The sequence below is a fragment of the Vidua chalybeata genome, chromosome 1 (assembly GCF_026979565.1).
Source record: "Vidua chalybeata isolate OUT-0048 chromosome 1, bVidCha1 merged haplotype, whole genome shotgun sequence".
In the NCBI taxonomy this organism is placed as follows: domain Eukaryota; kingdom Metazoa; phylum Chordata; class Aves; order Passeriformes; family Viduidae; genus Vidua; species Vidua chalybeata.
The window spans coordinates 87,359,866-87,373,315 of NC_071530.1; the positions used below are offsets into that span (position 1 = coordinate 87,359,866).

Sequence of the window (13,450 nt, forward strand, 5' to 3'; positions counted from 1 at the left end):
CATATTTGAGTGCTGTCTTTGTGAATTGCTGCCTTGGTGCTCCTCACTGCTGGCCAGGAACAGTAGCTTTTGGCACCACAGACTGCTGTTAAAGTGGGCCAAACACAATTCATGCTTCTGGTTAGCCCATCAACCCTGTCCTGGAGTGTGTCAGGCACAGCATCACCAGTCAGGCAAGGGAGGGGATTGTCCCATTCTGCTCTGCACTGGGGTGGCCTCACCTCCAGTGCTGGGGACAGTTTTGGGTGCCACAATATAAAAAAAGACATTAAAATATTAGAGAGTGTCCAAAAGAAGGCAGCAAAGATGGTGAAAGATCTGGAGGGGAAGTTGTGTGAGGAGCAGCTGAGGTCACTTGGTCTGTCCAGCCTGGAGGAGACTGAGGGGAGATCTCACTGCAGTCTGCAGCTGCCTCAGGAGGGAAAGCAAAGGGCCGGGCACTGATCTCTTCTCTGGGTGAGCAGTGGTAGAACCCAAGGGAATGGCCTGGAGCTGTGTCAGGGGAGGTTTCCAATGATTATCAGGTGAAGGTTCTTCACACAGAGAGTGGATAGGCACTGGAACAGGCTCCACAGGGAAGGGGTCGCAGCACCAGGCCTGACAGGGTTCCAGGAGCATTTAGACAATGCCCTCAGGTACATGTGTGTACCTGATGTGTGATTCTCAGGGACGGTGCCATGCAGGGCCAGGAATTAGACTCGGTGATCCTGATGGGTCCCTTCCCACACAGCTTGTTCTGTGATTCTGTGACTAATGGCCTGCTGTGAAAGCCCATATCCACACTTGCACAATGCTCCCCATACTCCCGGCAGCCTGGATGTCCCCAGGCAGCTTCTCTGGTCACCCTGGTAAGAGTAAGGTGCAGATCAGCCTGCACCTGTATCAGCAGCTACAAAAGGCAATCTTGGTGGTTTACATTACACAGTTTTCATCTTGAAGGCCTGCAGTAGGTATCTGAGTTTCTTAAGCATGATACAAACCCCAGCACGTCAACACTGTGAGATCATGGTGCAAAGAGCCACCCAGAGACATCACCCAGCAGAGCTGGAGCCACCTTTGGTGCCTCCAGGCTGAGTTTAGCAGAATGGAAGCAGCTTGCCTGGGGCTGTTCCCAGGTGGCCATGTGGCTCGTGGCAAGTGCTGTGCTCCCTTCAGGTGGTGCACACATCCCCTTCCAGCAGTCATCAGAGATGTGAGAAATTATGTACTTCATAATTATGTGTGGGAAACCACTACAGCTCACTTTTTCCACAAGTGATAAAATATAACTGGTGTAATTCATAACTGCTAAAACCAGACTAAACTCTCTAAAATTATTATTATTATTACTACTACTACTACTAGTAATGCAATATTAAATATTGAACACAAATTCAGGAAAGAAACCATTATTTTTCATTAATGTCAGACTTCAAGCACTTGATTACACCATGTTGGAAAAGCAAACTATTAGATTTTTAAAAAATATCTTTTAAGAAACCGAACAGAATTAAGAGTTGTCAGATTGAGAAAAAACATTTCTTTTTTTTTTTTTTTTTTTTTTTTTTTTTCCTGGTCCTTAGAGCTGGTATGTTAAAATAAATTAAAAATGTAAGAAAAATATGCAAAGTGAAATGCTTGGGGATTTTAATTTCTCAGCTGCACTGGATTAAAAAAAAAAAAAGGTTCTCTTAAAATTTTTAGATAATGTATTTAAAATCACATGAGAATAGAATTACTATATCCCCTGTATTTCTAAGATAGGTTAGAGACTGCAGACTGAAAGATAAGAAGTAATATTTCATTAAAGTCAATGAGAGTCAAACAAAGAAACATCATTAGGAAAGAGATGCTAGGATTCTGCTGCTTCCCCAGAGTCTCAAGCACATTTCCAATTTTGCTCTTCCTTTAACCCCTGTTTTACACATACACAGGTATTGCTTAGGGTCATTTGTTGAGTTGTATGCAAGATGAAATCCCAGAGTGATCTGTAGACTGAATTTGGTTTTAGAGGCTGGTAAATAAAGATCTGTCAAAAACTGACTCTCACAAACAATGAAAATCTAACTGTGCCAGGCACATCACAGAAAAGTGAACCTGAGACAGAGGAGGCTAAAGCAGAAAATCTGTGTCCCTCATGCAGCTGAATGTAAATTGCTGTCCTCCAGGAACACATTAGAAGATGCATTAATCAAAAACTTAGGAGTAAATACAAATCTTTCCAGTAAATCCACTCCCAGTGTGATAAAACAAGCAAATAAACTGCTCCACTAGCCAGAAGCCATGACCAGAAAACAATGTTTCCTGGACTTGCAACAACCCAGTCCTGAATTTCAGCTTAATTCAAGGGTAAAAATGGAATCACAGTGTAATGGGAAACAAAAAATTTCAGCTTTCTCTGGGATAAGCAAAATATGGTTTTGACTAAGGAGAGTCCTAAGACTCTCTAATTCAAGGTCTCTTTGTTGTTGCAGAAGCACATTTGAAATTTATAAACTTGTTTGTCCATGAGCTAGGCATAACCAAAAAAATGACAATACTCACGTGAAAAGAAGGAAACTCCAAGATGTTTTTCTGCCTTGCAGGAACACAACTTGTCCTGCCCAGCCCTCAACTGTTGCTGCAGGTGTGGAGGAGCACAGTGTCCTTTGTGAAAAGCTATGGAGTGTAAATCTTTACACAATCATCTCTTGCCTACCAATACACATGTCCTTGGGACTTTTTTTCGGTAGCACTGATTTACCCAAAGGTTCTCAGTTCTTTCCAAACTGAACAGTTCATATCCTCATCTAGCGCTGCTCCAGTCCACTGAAGAGATATTTCAGTTGAGTGCTAAGTAAACTAACCAAGTAAATAAAGATACCTGGAGTTCTGAGAGGCTCCTCCTTGTCTCACCTTCCTGCATCAGGACCGAGAAGCACTGACAGAATGAGAAGGGCATTAAGACAGCAGATCTTCACTTTCTTTTTATGGTTGGGGTGAAAAGGGTCAAGCCTAGCTTTTAATTTTTGTTCTCACTGCAGGAGCTTGAGCCAGGATGCCCTGGAGCCTCTCTTTGCTAGCAGAAGTTTTCAAACCAAAATACAGATACCTCTTTCATTGGTATACATTTGTTATATGTGGCACATAGAGGCCAGACAGATAGGGCACAAAGATCTTAGTGACACTTGTTTGGAACACCACAAGTAATTCTTTCGGCTTCATCCACTTACAAGCACTCTTGCTGTCACAGAAATGCAAGCTGATAAAATCTTCATGCTGTAAAGCCTTATTTCCCTGTGGGTGTATTGCACACAGGTCTAGAGTAGGGTTACAACACTGGTGTATTGCTTGAACCAACCTAATTCCCTCCTGTGGATTTCCATCTTCCTCTTTTTTCACTAAGGCAAAATTAATGATTCTTAAGCTTGCCAATCCACACTCATTTGGAATAAGGTTTATTTATCCTGGCTTTGCTTTTATAGTCCCCTTTTCACAGATCCGTGGTACTCCCAAAGAGAGGAGGTTTACAGTGCATTTTAATGGAGATTTTAAAGGTTTTGCAGATTCAGAAAGGAAACTCATATCCACATACAAAAGCCAAGCTGAGAGCTGTGTGTTAGAGGGAACATCTCTTTTGTGTGCTTGCCAGAGAATGCAACTGAAACAAAAAACCCCCAAAATTCCCAAAGATTTACCAAAGCAATCTGTCATAGCCAGCTGAAATCTGCTGGTCACTTTTCAAGCAAGTTAAATTAAAACCAAAAAATCCTTATTGATTGATTGATTATACATTAACTTGTATACCTCTTCCCCTGGCAAATTCCCTTCTGTTTTAAGAAACTTATGCCAGAAATGTATTTGTATAACTCTCACCCCATACCTTTCCCAGTAAAACGTTAACCCCTCAAGAATGTCTTTTTTTTTAATTTGTTGCTTCTATTTCCTCTGTGATTAGCACAAGAATTAACTTGAATACGTGTTGAAGGCCAGGAACAAAAGCCTACAGAGAAGACAAAGGGATAATGTAATCTTGATAACACACTGGAATCTTAGGTTAGAGTGCAGAAAAAGATAAAATACAATCAAGTGAAGGAAATATGCAGGAGACTAAGCAGCCAATCTGATGAAAGTCCTTAAAGATTTCCCACAAATAGCAGGAACATGGAGAATAACCCAGGAGAACATAATATAGACAATCAGAGTTCTGACTGGGACTGCATAGGATAAATAGCTGGATAGGAGTTTGAATATAACAGGAAATCAAAAAGACAGAGGTGGTATATTGTATTTAAGAAACAAAGAAGCAAAGTAGGAAATAAGCAAAATACAACAGAAAGAAACTTGCTCAAAAGGTTGCAAAGAGTTTCAAGGCTGATTTTCTGAATGACCTTAAACAGGTAGATGACCAAATACAATGCTCTGAGGTGGATCTCCTATTCAGAAGAATAAGGCAGGGAGGCTAAGCATCTGACAGAAGCCTCCCAAACCCAAAATCTGATTAATATGGTGGGCATTACCTCCCTACATACTTTCCAGATAGTCAGTATCCTAGAGCTTATCATGCCAATGAAGTTTCTGGGAAATGTTAGGTGATTTTATACTTATTTCAGAAGGCAAAAGAACCTACTGTGAACTAGTCCTGATCTTCTAACATCTTCTAAGACTCTGGAATAACTAGGTGAAATTATCCAAAAACAGTAGAGGAGTAGAGTTTTTTTTGTTTTGTTTTGTTTGTTTGTTTTTGTTTTGTTTTTTTTTTCTTTAAGAAAAGAAGAAAACCAAGAATGATAGAATAAGACTTAATTTCAGTTTCTTGTGCAGAAGTTGTTGCTTAAATCCATGTTAATAAATGGCCTCGAAATTTTTAACCATTGGACATTTCTTTCCCCTCTTATTTAGTTGTTTTTTGAAACTGGAATGGGAATCAAGTTTCCAGACACACAGACTTCCTCCTATTGTACCTGCACTCTGGCCAGAAGGCAGAAATTATGATCCATGTAAAAATCTACCAGAACTGCAATATTCACTCCAAAAGTGTTATCTAACAGTTGTATGGTAGGCCAGAACTCATATACACTGTTAGCAGATCCCAGTGCTAGTTTTTGAGTTGCAAATGCCATTGTCATCATGCTCTTGAATCATCTCTGCTATGCTCCATCCAGGCTCCCTGGTCACCCTGACCTGGAGTTCCGTTCTAAAACAACTCCTACTGCTGCCACTCATTATCCATTTATTCTCTCTTTGGTAGGCTCAAGTACTTTTTCTACCCTTTCAAAAACTTTTAGCCATCTATCATCAGAGGTGTGGTGGGATTCATTGCAAGTTTAGGGGTTATGAGGACTTGGTTCCTCAGCTGACAGTTTTATACCACCATAGAAGTTTAAGCATCTACAAGAAACTGCAAACCAGGTCCCATCCCAACACTTTTGTCCCAAGAATCAGAAAATTTAGTGCTTAAAAGCAGTTAAGAAAAGAGCGTAATTCTGCCATCCCGAAATTGGACCAGTAGTAAACCTACAGGATTTAGGTGTGCCAGGACTGCCTCCATTTTTGCAGGAGAAAGAGATAGTGTCCAAAGCACTGAGCTAAATCCTAACTTCCATAAAGCACTGATTGCCGCTGGGAAATACAGTGTAAGAGTTCCTAAAACCAGCCAGAGCCCAAGGGACACACTGTAGAGAGTAATAAAAACTGAATGAACTAAAATGGGAGAACAAACATTAAAATCAAGCAGGCAAAACACAATCTCAGTCCATCAGCTTGTCCAGCTTTTGTTAGCTGTTTCAAGGAAACCTTCTCTAGAAAAGAAAAGCTACCAAGAATACCATCACTACATCTTCCCTAAACCTTCAAATTCCAGCCCAAAAATGTGTGTCCAAAGAAGCATATATACTCCTACCAAAAGCTCTGAGAAGACAGAACAACCTACTTCTGTTTAAAAATATCATCACCTCCACCAAAAATGGAAAAACGCAAACCAAACAGCAACAATAACAAACCAAAAATACTTGCCTTTTGTCTGCACAAAAGAGATAAATGAAAAAAAAACATTTTTTAAAAAATCCCAGATGTGTTCCAGTGTCTTTCTGGCATGTGTGGTCACTTCTCAGTCTGGGGGTCCTTTTACAGATCAAGATGATTCTTATTAGAAACAACATAAACAACATAATGAGAGAAAAAATCTGTAAACCCTTTTTTTTCTGTAGCAATAAGACTGTTCTCTTCCACCCTGCAGTGCACTCTGTCTTTTCCAGGAACTTCAGGCCAGACATGGCCCCAGATGAAAATTCTTCACACAGTTATACTAGCAACAGTAATTTACAACCATTTCCATTATATATAACTCTCAAAATGAAAAAAAAGTTGAGCTGAGAGTTAATCTTCAAGCAATTTGGCAGTCAGATGGAAGGTATTATGAACTTGAAAACACTCTTATTTGTTCTTGATGTCTTTGTTTCATTCTTTGCAAAGTTTAACATTAAAATCTATTACAGCTTTGGAGCAAGAAGAAGCCATCACACCTAATTTAAGGCCCATGAGTTCCCACAAATAGTAGGTATTATGACTAGGCAAATAGAAATTAATCCTACTGCACAAGTGAAAAATAGCTAATATGTGGTTTTTTCCCCTCTCATGCATTGCCAAGTTTGCAAAAGAACAATTCAAGCAGAAACAGATGCAGCTGTATTGGAAATCACTTCTATGTGAACAAAGCAACAAACCCCCAAACCTTCACCAAATATTTTCTGGGTACTCCTTTGTTTGCTTCTGTTCGTCATTTATCTATTTAAATTTTTTCAAAAACAAACATAAAATTAATAGCTCAAATTGAGAGGGAGACTGATGAAAAGGAAGGTGGCCAGTGAGAAACACTGAGGAAGAGGAAAGTGGCTTCCAATAAGTAGGCTTATGGGCTCTAAGAACTTCACATCAATAACTGTCAGCGTACTGAGCTAAAAATTATCACTCCAGTACACTATGGGAAAGCAGCTAAAAAACCGATGAGGCCAAGATTGAAAGCAATTGCAGGGAATGCACATTAAGCCTGGCTGAAGATACGAAGGATCCCTGCCCTTGTGCCAAAACCACACGAATCTAATGACATACTCAGTTTATATGAGGACATACAACTCAAAAATGCCTCCTAGCAAGGAACTTCTGCCAAGATGTTCTCTGTTCACACTGGTGACAGGATTTGCTATTAGTTTCAAAACTGCACTTGCAAAAATTTTTTACACTTATCTTTATTTAAGCACACAGTTTACTGTAGGTGAATAAAGGAACTAGTTACTCATAATAGTTATGGAATTTACTCACTATCTATAGACATGTAAAAGCAAGTAAAATATTCTAATAATCTTAAAAACTAAGTATGCCAGGAAACTTAAGGGGTTTTTTAGGCCCATAAGTTTTTTTGGGCCCATAATAAGGATTGACACTGACATCAGTTACATAGGGAATTTGCAAAGCTGAAAACTAAGTTACAAATTATCCACCACCACACATCTCCTTTAGCCAGTGAAAATAAAGTGACAGACTGTAACAGGATGAACTGGCAAGATGACCAACATTTTTCCTCAATGTGCCTCTGCTCAAGTATATTATTTATCTGTGCAATGGGACAAATTTCATTTTGAAGTAACAATTTAACAATGGTAATAAGAATTTACAGCCTTCGCCCCAGTAAAACCATCTGTCAGTAACACTGAGACAGAAATGCTTGCTGTGTAAGCAATTTCTCACTCATTACCATGAACTTGCTTAGGTTGATACAACTGGAGCTGGCAATGACTTTTATTTAGCTAGGACAAAGCAGCAGCTCCCTTTTCTGCAGGAAATCTGCCAGAGAAAAAGACCTCCATGGGATAAGGGCAAGACAGGTCCCAGAAATCAGTGTCCAAGGCTTACACTGAGATCTGAGTGTGCTGTAGCAAGTTTCCAGTGTCTGCACACAGCTGTCAAAGACTTTCTGGGGCTACAGCAAGTTACCCCTGTAATTCACATCTGAAATAGGAATAATTGCCTAAAAACATTTAAGGAGTGGTATGCCATTGGATATCCCCTCCATCATCAGGGAGAACTGACTGCCACAGACTCCAGGGAAGGTAGTTTAGATAGGTACTACTACAGCTAAGCTCAGAATCGCCAGAATCCCCTCCTACGGGCTGCAACTACCTTGAAAAACAAGTAGTGAGAGAAAATATATCCCCACACTCACAAATCAGATTGAAATGAGCAAGAGGGAAGTTCGGAGTTGGAATCACAACTGCATAGCTGCAAGAGTCCTCTTCCTCTTGTCCTCTTCCTATTTCGCCTCTCTCTTAGTTTTCTATTTTCCATTACGGAACATCCCAAGCTACTTGTGTTGTCACTAAGCAGCAATTTACAGCTGGGCATATTTCGATAACTTTTCTTGGGTTTCAGTTCATTTTCAAAGAACCCTGAACTACAGAGGATCAGGGATTATACACAACTATAGAAGCCATCCCATGCAAGTGGGAACTTCTCCAACATAGTAAAGGCAGCTGAAGGCAATAAGTACAAGTTATCTCAGGTTACAGCACTCAAACCTCTCACTCGGGCCCTCAAATGGCATCCCTGTAGTACAGTAACTTTAAAACTGTCTCTCACTGACTGTAACCAATGTGATCTACAACATGACAAGCTGAACTCAGCCCAACAGACAGCAATAGGACAAGGTGCCTGCTCAGAATAAATAATTCTCCAGCAGTGAACCAGCTGTATGGATAGCTTGGCCTAGGCAGGGTTTTCCCTGAGGGCTGATCTCAGCAGTTGAGAATGAGGCAAAGAAGGCATTCAGTAATTCCTGCTTCTGTCTTCTGCCAACACGACATCCATCTGATTCATAGCGACCCCATATTTTCTCTAAGCTTCCTTTTGCTGCTCATGCACTTGTAGAAGCCTTTCTTGTTGTCCTAGATATCCCCTGCCAGACTCCAAGTGGGCTTTGGTCTTCCTCATCACATCCCTGCATATACTGACAAATGCTCCTGTAATCCTCCCATGTGTATTCACTCACCAACACTACTCTTGGAACCAGCTCTGGTGAGAAGCAGTCCAGCACCTTCCTCATGACAGGGATAGAGAGTTAGCAAGCTGTACTGGATTCAGCCTAGCTCCACACTGAGCTAGCCCAGCTATGTCTGCATTGGGTTATAAGCAGCAGCACCTTGCAGTGACTCAATTGCTTCAAATGAAGCCAGACTCCAGTAAAATGAGCTACTGGAAAATGGAAGCAGTAGAGAGTAGGAGCAGAGCTCTGCCACCTCTTGGTTACTACAAAGTCCCATCCAAGGCCAAATTAGCTTCCTTTGTATATTATGCTTCATATCTCCTGCAGCATCTTTCCCATGCAGGTCCCGGGAATATCATCTGGCAAGGGTGGCATTCTCTCACAGTGCACAAAGGAAGTCCAGCAGAGGGACATGTTCACTCTGAAAGCAGCTAAGTTTTGGAGTGCACCTGGAAGGTCTGCTTTGACAATCTGCTGGTAAGGACAGAGGCTGTGTGTGCTGTGGCTAGCCCCTCCTGCTCTCTTTTGCTTCAAAAATAGATATGGGCATGCAAGGGAGTGATGGGTACCTAGATCCCATCCTGTAGTATGAGCAGAGGATGGCCACGACTATGGGGGCATGATGAAGGGTCCTCACACTGCAAGAGAGCCACAGAAAGCTGCAGTCTTCAAGGTGAGAGGGTTGTTGGGCTCTGGGGCAAGCAATATGTAGAGACATGCAGAGCTGCCCACACAACAACATCTCAGCAAGCACCTGGGGAAAAGGAAGAGATTCCAGCACATGGGTATTTCGGAGTGCAGTAGCATGCATGGAGTGCCTACTGTGAGTGGTAGAGAGAACGCTTTCCTGCTGGAGTGCAGCACTTGTTGCCTAAGTAACCAGAAACAAAAGGCTGCACCAATGGCAGATGGAACAGCAGGAAGCTGCAGTTGTGAGGGGTCTGCTGTGGAATTACACAGCCTGACCCAGCAAAGGAGGAGTCCCTAGGCACAGGCCCATCAGTGAGGATGTCCAGCTGGTCCTACCTGGTTATTTCCACTAGTCTAACCAGGGAAGAAGCAGCCATGCAGACACAGTTCTCTTCACCTGAGGATATAACAAAGGAGCTCAGCAAAGTGTGGTCTGAAAGACACTCTCATCCTGTTAAGTAACAGATGACATCATATGCCTGACACAATACTTCTGGGGTCACTTTGTAAAAAACTGCTTTACCATCAAACATCTGACACTTTAATAGGATGGCAAAATAAAACCTTATGATAAAAAAGTATGCTTACCAGGAATCTACTGCATGGAAAGACCATACATTTCTCTTCCTAGCCTCTCTACAGACCATAATAACTATAACTAGTTTCATCTGGAAAGATATACACTGTCACAAGATGGGTAGGAGACTGCCAAGGAAAGAGCAAGTTCTGTGCATTTACTCTGAGCAGAAAAGCATAAATCTGGTCATGGGTTAATTATGGATTGTTTCTTCCCCCCACCAGGTTCAAGCAGGGACCTGCAGAGAGTGTTCATGGAATCAGCCGCAGAGAAAAGCCTCTTACTTTAGAGGAAAGAAAATGTTAATGAAATTTTTAACATACAACACAGTACAATACAATGAGTAAAACCATGCAAATAAAAAAAAATTAAAAAGCAAGAGACTAATGTATTACAGGAACATTGAATGCACAAATTTGTGATTTTCAGGTGAGGAGCAAAAAGTGTTGCAGAAAATGGATTTCTATTTTTAAACAAATACATTTATTTGAAGAGTACTAGCAGGTACCTAAGGGAAAAGTCTTCCTATATTTAGATTTCAAGTTCTTCAGTTTGAGACTGTTAGTTTAAGCTTTTAGTTTAAAACTGAAGAAAGGTTAGGACTTCTACAAGTGGGAACAACTGTAAAAATACAAGTGAAGTATCAAAGAAACAAGATATTTAAGAAATAATTTTAAATTATCCCTAATATAAAGTTGCCTCAGTCACGGGCCATATGCTCTCTAAAATTATCATTCACATTTTTTAAACTGCCACCCATATAGCTCTTTCTCTTAGAACTACCTTGTAATATTCTGTTTCCTAAAAAGTTATTCAGGAATGTCAGGCTTATACTCTTCAATTCTCTGGCCACTGCACCAGCACAAGGCAGAGCAATCTGGAAATTAAACCAAACAGTACCAGCTGTCCTCACAGGAGTATTTATCAAGTAAAGACATTTCTCATTGCACAACAACAAACTGTGCCTGTAAATACAGTACTCTCTCCACTTCTGCTCCCTCAGAGGAGTCTTCAGATGCAGCTACACTTCCCAAAATGGTTTGCAAGGCCTCTCCTGAACGTGGTTGTTTGCACTTCACTACTCACAGAAACCAGTCTGATCACATCATTCCTTCAGGGAAAGCAAAGCTTTCATAAACCACTCCATAAACCAAATGTCCATCCTGTAATAGTCTTACATGAAAATAAAAATCAAATTGTCACTGAAGAATGTGAAGAGGCAAATGCAAAAAAACTCTCAGAACCAGAAACAATTCCCTGAAAGATCACTAGGATAGTAATTTCCTTTTGTAAATACAGAAGGTGGTGGGGTTTTTTCCCAAAGAAAAATCCATCTATCTGAACTCAGGATAATTCTGAGTCCCATTGCTTCCATCACAGCTGTATCAGTCCTATGTTACCTCTGAGATTTAGAGAAAGCAGCACTGAAACTGTCAAAGAAATTGCTTTAGTCAAAAGCTCCTGGGATCCTCTGCTGGTTTTGGATGGGATACAGTTAATTTTCTTCACAGTGGCTGGTATGGTGTTGTGTTTTGGATTTGTGCTGGACACAGGGTTGATAATACAGAGATGTTTTTGTTATTGCTGAGCAGGGCTCACACAGAGCCAAGGCCTTTGCTACTTTTTGTGCTGCCACACTGATGAGAGGGCTGGGGATGCATGGGAGGAGACACAGCCAGTGACCCTAACTGACCAAAGAAATATTCCAGACCACTTGACATCATGCTCAGGATATAAAGTGAAGGAAGAAGGAGGAAGGAGGGGACATTTGGAGTGATGGTGCTTGTCTTCCCACAAGCCGTTATGCATGACGGGTCCCTGCTCTCCTGGAGGTGGCTGGGCACCTGCCTGTCCATGGGAAACAGTGAATTAATTCCTTGTTTTGCTTTGCTTCCTTGTGCAGCTTTTTCTTTCCTTATTAAAATGTCATTATCTCAATCCATGAGTTTTTTAGCTTTTATCATTCTGATTCTTTCCACCATCCTGCTGTTGGGGCAGTGAGCAAGTGGCTGCGTAGGGCTTGGTGCCTGGTGGGGGTTAAACCATGGCAAATCCAAAAGAACATTTAATCATTAAAGAGTTCATATATATATATTTTTCAGTGTTTCCAGTGAAAAGCCCACAAAATTTCTAGTATACCCTCTGGCTTTTTATTTCTTTCTCTCTGAAGCCTGTTAGACACTGCAGCTAATTTCCTCTTTCCATGTACAGTAATAAAAGTACTTCAGTACATCAACTTCTTATCAATCTTTTGTTGTAAAATAGATAACAGATCACAGCTTCAGGAGTCACTGTGTCTAGGAAGAGTTAATATATCCAGCATTCTCTGCTGTCTTTGGCTAGCTTATCTTTTCCTGCCCATTAGATCTCTGAACTTCCTTTGTATTGCTGACCAGGTGAACTGAGATACCCAGATCTATTTTCCAGTCCATGCTGTTGAATGATTGTGGACCAGGAGTTCACTCAAATAATAAATGCAGAGGAAAGCCTCAATACCAGATTTTCTGAACAGATCCTCCATTCTAGGGACCAGGAAAAAAATCTCTGGTCAGCACAAGAGGTTCACCTGCCCAACAGCTGTGGGCAACCCTCACAGAGGACAGAAGTGAGATTGGACCAGAAACAGGATTTCATCATTTGCATGTCAATAAACAAGAAACTGTATTGAGCTATATCAGCAATTGCTACAATAAATAAAGAAGTACAGAGTGCCTGACACATGTACCACTGCCCCTTTCAGTCTCAAGCACTTCAGAGGTCAAGCAGGACCCATCTTGGCCACTATACAAATGGGAAGGGGGGCTCTACCTGCTTTCCTATTCCAAGCCTCTCCAGAGGCAGGTAGTATGCCCAAAAATTATTTGTTTGAACACTCACCTATACCTTTTGGCAACCAAAATCATAGGTGGAGTTAGCAAAAACCAAGAGAGGGAAATCTCACCCTCTTCCTTCTCTTTATTTCCAGCCAGAATATTAAAAAAAAATGCCAGCTACCCTGATCTAGCCTTGCTGCTTTGAAAATCCACATAGAAAACTAGAGGAAAAATAGTCTCTCCCTTATTTCTCACTCTTTCTTATCCACACTGCGTAATCCCCCCAAGAATTGACACAAAAGAGAAATTTCACTGTGTTTTGAGAGAACATGGTGTTGGAAAATCTCAGGTTTAAACTGGACCACAAAGACAAGA

General features: G+C 41.1%; 1 long non-coding RNA gene across 1 annotated transcript; it reads left to right on the forward strand.

The window, feature by feature from the left end:
• Window positions 1–322: 322 nt before the first annotated feature.
• Window positions 323–10,706, forward strand: LOC128801501 (uncharacterized). Its single transcript, XR_008435195.1, has 3 exons — window positions 323–456; window positions 9,339–9,472; window positions 10,487–10,706. It is a non-coding gene; the product is annotated as an uncharacterized LOC128801501 (long non-coding RNA).
• Window positions 10,707–13,450: the final 2,744 nt, after the last annotated feature.